Source organism: Triticum aestivum, chromosome 4B (genome assembly GCF_018294505.1).
Source record: "Triticum aestivum cultivar Chinese Spring chromosome 4B, IWGSC CS RefSeq v2.1, whole genome shotgun sequence".
NCBI classification, from domain to species: domain Eukaryota; kingdom Viridiplantae; phylum Streptophyta; class Magnoliopsida; order Poales; family Poaceae; genus Triticum; species Triticum aestivum.
Genome location: NC_057804.1, coordinates 423,425,083 through 423,431,082, shown reverse-complemented (window position 1 = coordinate 423,431,082; position 6,000 = coordinate 423,425,083).

Here is a 6,000-nt window from a genome sequence, read left to right as displayed (position 1 = left end):
TTTCCATATGATTCATTTGCACAAGATTTCATAGGAAACATCCCATCCAGTCAAACCTCTTTGAAAGAATTCTGCGTTTTTTCTATGCACAATCAAACACTCGTACAATCCTGTAGGTTCAAGACGACATTCCACTATAATCCCATGTTTTTCCTATTCCTGCCTTTTGGAAATCCTACGAATCCAAGAGGCCCTAGATTTTTTATAAAAATTAATTTATTTTGAATGAGATGAACTATAAGAATTAAATGAAGGGCTACATCAGGCATATATGACTCAAAGCTTACATGCTATAGTGTGGTATTTATTCATAATTTGGTTGCAAAATTTGATGTGTGCAATGCACATGTACCTTACTAGTACTTTGAGTATGTGCAAAACACGTAAATTAGAATTCCAATGGCACGCTACGTTCATGAAGCCACGTGGCACATGTGGAGGCGTTGTCGCGACCTCCTTGTGTGGATTGATCACAGTGACGTGTTGCTGGTTCCAGAAGAATGTACTCGTCCTCCCTGAGCCATACTGTCGGTACATGCACAAAGTGAAGATGTGCACGCACGCCATGCACAAACTCATTCCCTCGCACGCACACGCGGGTACACGGGCGGATGCAATTTTGTACCAAGATCCACCCCATGTGATAATTTGACGCGTGTAAAGTCGTTCACTTCATTGATGGTCAATTAATACAGCGCATGCAAATTGAGTGGACGTGAGGGCGGAAGAAAGACATTACTACTCCACTGCGCGCATGCGAGTAGTTAAATCATGGGTTGCTAGTAGTACTTCCATTGGTCTCCTTCATATTTTGTGCCAATTTTTGATAGTAACATAATATTTATGCATTTGAGCAGTGTAGTCTACTTGAAATTTATGTTCCAGTAAACTCATCGGGCGCTATTTCGGGCCTCGAAACCAAAACCATCAATTAATCTTTACCTTGTTCCCATCCCATTCGAAAGCCTGCTCACACCTACCAGTACATACCAAACCTGAACGTGTTCCCACTATGCAGGTATTAGTACTAGTGCTAGTACTTAGGTTATAAAAAGGGGAACTACCTAGCCGAAAATTACTCTACCTTTCCTCCTCATAAGTGCTTCTTCTTCGTCCGTCCTTGCCATGGTCGGTGAGCAGAGCTCTAGGTCGAGAACTACTCGTAACAAGGGAGCGGCAACCAAGGCTGCGGAAAAAAAAGAGGGCTCGCCGCCACGCAGAGACCTCGAAAGATCTCTCACGGGCAGGCGATGGCTCCGAGGAGCGCCCTAGCCGCGGAGGCGAACATGCCGAGCCGGCGGCGCTGGAGTCGTTATCCCTCGACGGCATGCCCGATCAGCTCAATAAGCACCTCAATAAGGAGAAGGAGTTCATCCAAGGCTTGGTGGAGCTGCTGAAGGAGAGCCTCAACGAAATGCCCGCTGAGCTCAATAAGCAGGGTGGTTGACCGTCGACTTGGCGATGCTGCTGAAGAAGATCATTGCCTCGGAGAAAAAGGCGATCGGCGAAATCCTGCAACTTCAGGAGGACAAGGCGAAGCTATGCCACGAGCTCGACCTGTTGAAGGAGAAGAACTCCGGCTGGAAGAAGCAGCATGAGAATAGTAGTTCCTCGATGAAGATACTGCAGGCCCTCGTCATGGAAAAGAAGGAGGAGTTGGCGAAGCTCCACATCGAGCACCCGGCTGCTGTCAAGGTACGTAATGCGGCCGTGGAACAGATGATGAAGGCTCACGTCGAGAAATCCCGCGTCATCGACAGAATGAAGAAGATGGCAGAGGAGACGCGCAAGGAGATGGAGGTCGTGGAGGCGATGAAGAAGCACTTACGACTTTGCGGCGAATTAGATCATTTGGGGTGATAATATTCCTTCTTCTTTTGCTCCTGTGTTTCATCTTTTGCTCCGGGTGTTTCGCCGCACGTGTCATGTTCTCTGCGAGGCATGAATAGAACAATGTTTTTTTTGAGGGAATGAATAGAACAATGCTAACAATGAGATGACTAGCAAATTAGATCATTTTTTATCGCCATATGGCACTGGGCTGCCGTGTTTCGTGCTCCTCCGTCGTAGTACTACTCTAGTGGAAAACTTGAGTATACTGCAGGTTCTTTGCTCCTCCTCAGGTCGTCGCATTTATACGAGCAGTTGCTATGCCTTGAGCTTGCGTTGGTTTTCCTTGAAGAGGAGAGGGTGATGCAGCGATAGTAGCGTAAGTATTTCCCTCAGTTTTTGAGAACCAAGGTATCAATCCAGTAGAAGGCTCCTCAAAAGTCCCACGCACCTACACAAACAAACAAAGAACTCGCAACCAACGCAATAAAGGGGTTGTCAATCCCTTCACGGCCACTTGTGAAAGTTAGATCTAATAAAGATAGTAAGATAAGATGAATATATTTTTGGTATTTTATAATATAAATGCAAAAAGATGCAAATAAAAGTAGATTGAAAGCAAATTTGATCAGAGATAGACCCCGGGGCCATAGGTTTCACTAGTGGCTTCTCTCAAGATAGCATAAGTATTACGGTGGGTGAACAAATTACTGTCGAGAAATTGATAGAAAAGCGCATAGTTATGAGATTATCTACGCATGATCATGTATATAGGCATCACGTCCATAACAAGTAGACCGACTCCTACCTGCATCTACTACTATTACTCCACACATCGACCGACTCCTGCCTGCATCTAGAGTATTAAGTTCATAAGAACAAAGTAATGCATTAAGCAAGATGACATGATGTAGAGGGATAAACTCAAGCAATATGATATAAACCCCATCTTGTTATCCTCGATGGCAACAATACAATACGTGCCTTGCAACCCTTTCTGTCACTGGGTAAGGACACCGCAAGATTGAACCCAAAGCTAAGCACTTCTCCCATGGCAAGAAAGATCAATCTAGTAGGCCAAACCAAACTGATAATTCGAATAGACTTGCAAAGATAACTCAATCATACATAAAAGAATTCAGAGAAGATTCAATTATTATTCATAGATAAACTTGATCATAAACCCACAATTCATCGGATCTCGACAAACACACCACAAAAAGAGTTTACATCGAATAGATCTCCACAAGAGAGGGGGAGAACATTGTATTGAGATCCAAAAAAGAGAGAAGAAGCCATCTAGCTAATAACTATGGACCCGTAGGTCTATGGTAAACTACTCACAACTCATCGGAGGGGCAAGGATGTTGATGTAGAATCCCTCCATGGTCGATTCCCCCTCCGGCAGAGTGCCGGCGAAGGCTCCAAGATGAGATCTCGTGGATACAGAAGGTTACGGTGGTGGAAGTTGTGTTTCGTGGTGCCCCTGGATGTTTTCAGGGTACGTAGGTATATATAGGAGGAAGAAGTACGTCGGTGGCCGCCCGAGGGGCCCACAAGACAGGGGGCGTGCCCTATAGGGGGGACGCGGCCTCCTATCTCGTGGGAGCCTCGGCTGCTTCTTGACTTGCACTCCAAGTCCTCTGGATCACGTTCCTTCCAAATATCACGCTCCCGAAGTTTTCATTCCGTTTGGACTCCGTTTGATATTCCTTTTCTTCGAAATACTGAAATAGGCAAAAAACAGCAATATGGGCTGGGCCTTCGGTTAGTAGGTTAGTCCCAAAAATGATATAAATGTGTAAAATAAAGCCCATAAACATCCAAAAGGGGTAATATAATAGCATGGAACAATCAAAAATTATAGATATGTTGGAGATGTATCAAGCATCCCCAAGCTTAACTCCTGCTCGTCCTCGAGTAGGTAAATGATAAAAAGAGAATTTTTGATGTGGAATGCTACCTAGCATAATTCATAATGTAATTTTCTTTATTGTGGCATGAATGTTCAGATCCAAATAATTCAAAATAAAAGTTCATATTGATAAAAGAAATAGTAACAATTCAAGCATACTAATCAAAGTAATCATGTCTTCTCAAAATAACATGGCAAAAGAAAGTTCATCCCTACAAAATCATATAGTTAAGCTATGCTTCATTTTCGTCACATAAATATGTTCCCAACTTCTATACCCCCGATGACAAGCCAAGCAATTATTTCATACTTAAATAATCTCAAACTTTTTCAACCTTCACGCAATACATGAGCGTGAGCCATGGATATAGCACTATGGGTGGAATAGAATATGATGATGGGGATTGTGTGGAGAAGACAAAAAAGAGAAAGTCTCACATTGACGAGGATAATCAACGGGCTATGGAGATGCCCATCAATTGATGTCAACATGAGGAGTAGGGATTGCCATGCAACGGATGCACTAGAGCTATATATGAATGCTCAACAAAAGAAAACTAGTGGGTGTGCATCCAACTTGCTTGCTCATGAAGACCTAGGGCATTTGAGGAAGCCCATCGTAGGAATATACAAGCCAAGTTCTATAATGAAAAAATCCCACTAGTATGAAAAAGACAAATTATGAGACTCACTATATGAAAAACATGGTGCTACTTTGAAGCACAATATATGAGACTCACTACATGAAGAACAAGGTGCTGCTTTGAAGCACAAGTGTGGGAAAAGAGATAGTAGCATTGCCCTTTTTATTTATTTTCTCTTTTCTTTTTCTTTTTTTGGGCCTTTCTTTTTCTTTTGGCCTTTCTTCTTTTTTTTTGGGCGAAGTTCTAATAATGATGATCATCACACTTCTATTGATTACAACATAAGAATTACAACTCGAAACTAGAACAAGATATGACTCTATATGAATGCCTCCGGTGGTGTACCGGGATGGTGCAATGAATCAAGAGTGACATGTATGAAAAATTATGCATGGTGGCTTTGCCACAAATACGACGTCGACTACATGATCATGCAATGGCAATATGACAAAAGTAAAGTATGTCATGATGATGATGAGCGGAACGGTGGAAAGTTGCATGGCAATATATCTCGGAATGGCTATGGAAATGCCATAATAGGTAGGTATGGTGGCTGTTTTGAGGAAGATATAGGGAGGTTTATGTGTGATAGAGCGTATCCTATCACGGGGTTTGGATACACCGGCGAAGTTTGCACCAACTCTCAAGGTCAGAAAGGGCAATGCACGGTACCGAAGAGGCTAGCAAAGGCGGAAAGGTAAAAGTGCGTATAATCCATGGACTCAACATTAGTCAAAAGAACTCATATACTTATTGCAAAAATTTAGAAGTAATCAAAAACCAAGTACTACGCGCATGCTCCTAGGGGGATAGATTGGTAGGAAAAGACCATCGCCCATCCCCGACCGCCACTCATAAGGATGCACAAGCCAGGTACACTTCATGTTTCAAATTTGTTACACAACTTTAACCATAGGTGCATGCTACGGGACTTGCTAGCTTCAACACAAGTATTCTTTAAATTCATAATCACCCAACTAGCATGACTTTAATATCACTACCTCCATATCTCAAAACAATTATCAAGTATCAAATTGATCATAGCATCCAATTCACTTCCTATGATAGTTTTTATTATACCCAACTTGGATGCTCATCATTCTAGGAGCAACTTTATGACCATAGCAAATACCATGCTGTTCTAAAAGACTCTAAAAATAATATAAGTGAAGCATGAGAGACTAATAAGTTCTTCAAAATTAAGACACCACCGTGCTCTAAAAGATATAAGTGAAGCACTAGAGCAAAAACTATCAAGCTCAAAAGATATAAGTGAAGCACATAGAGTATTCTAGCAAATTCTAATCAAATAGGCTTCTCCCAAAAGGTGTGTACAGCAAGGATCATTGTGGTAAACTAAAAAGCAAAGACTAATATAATACACTACGCTCCAAGCAAAATACATATCATGTGGCGAATAAAAATATAGCTCCAAGTAAAGTTACCAATGAACAAAGACGAAAGAGGGGATGCCTTCCCGGGGCATCCCCAAGCTTAGGCTTTTGGCTATTCTTGAATATCTTGGGGTGCCTTGGGCATCCCCAAGCCTAGGCTCTTGCCACCTTTATTCCATAGTCCAAGAAAGCTTTACCCAAAACTTGAAAACTTCAC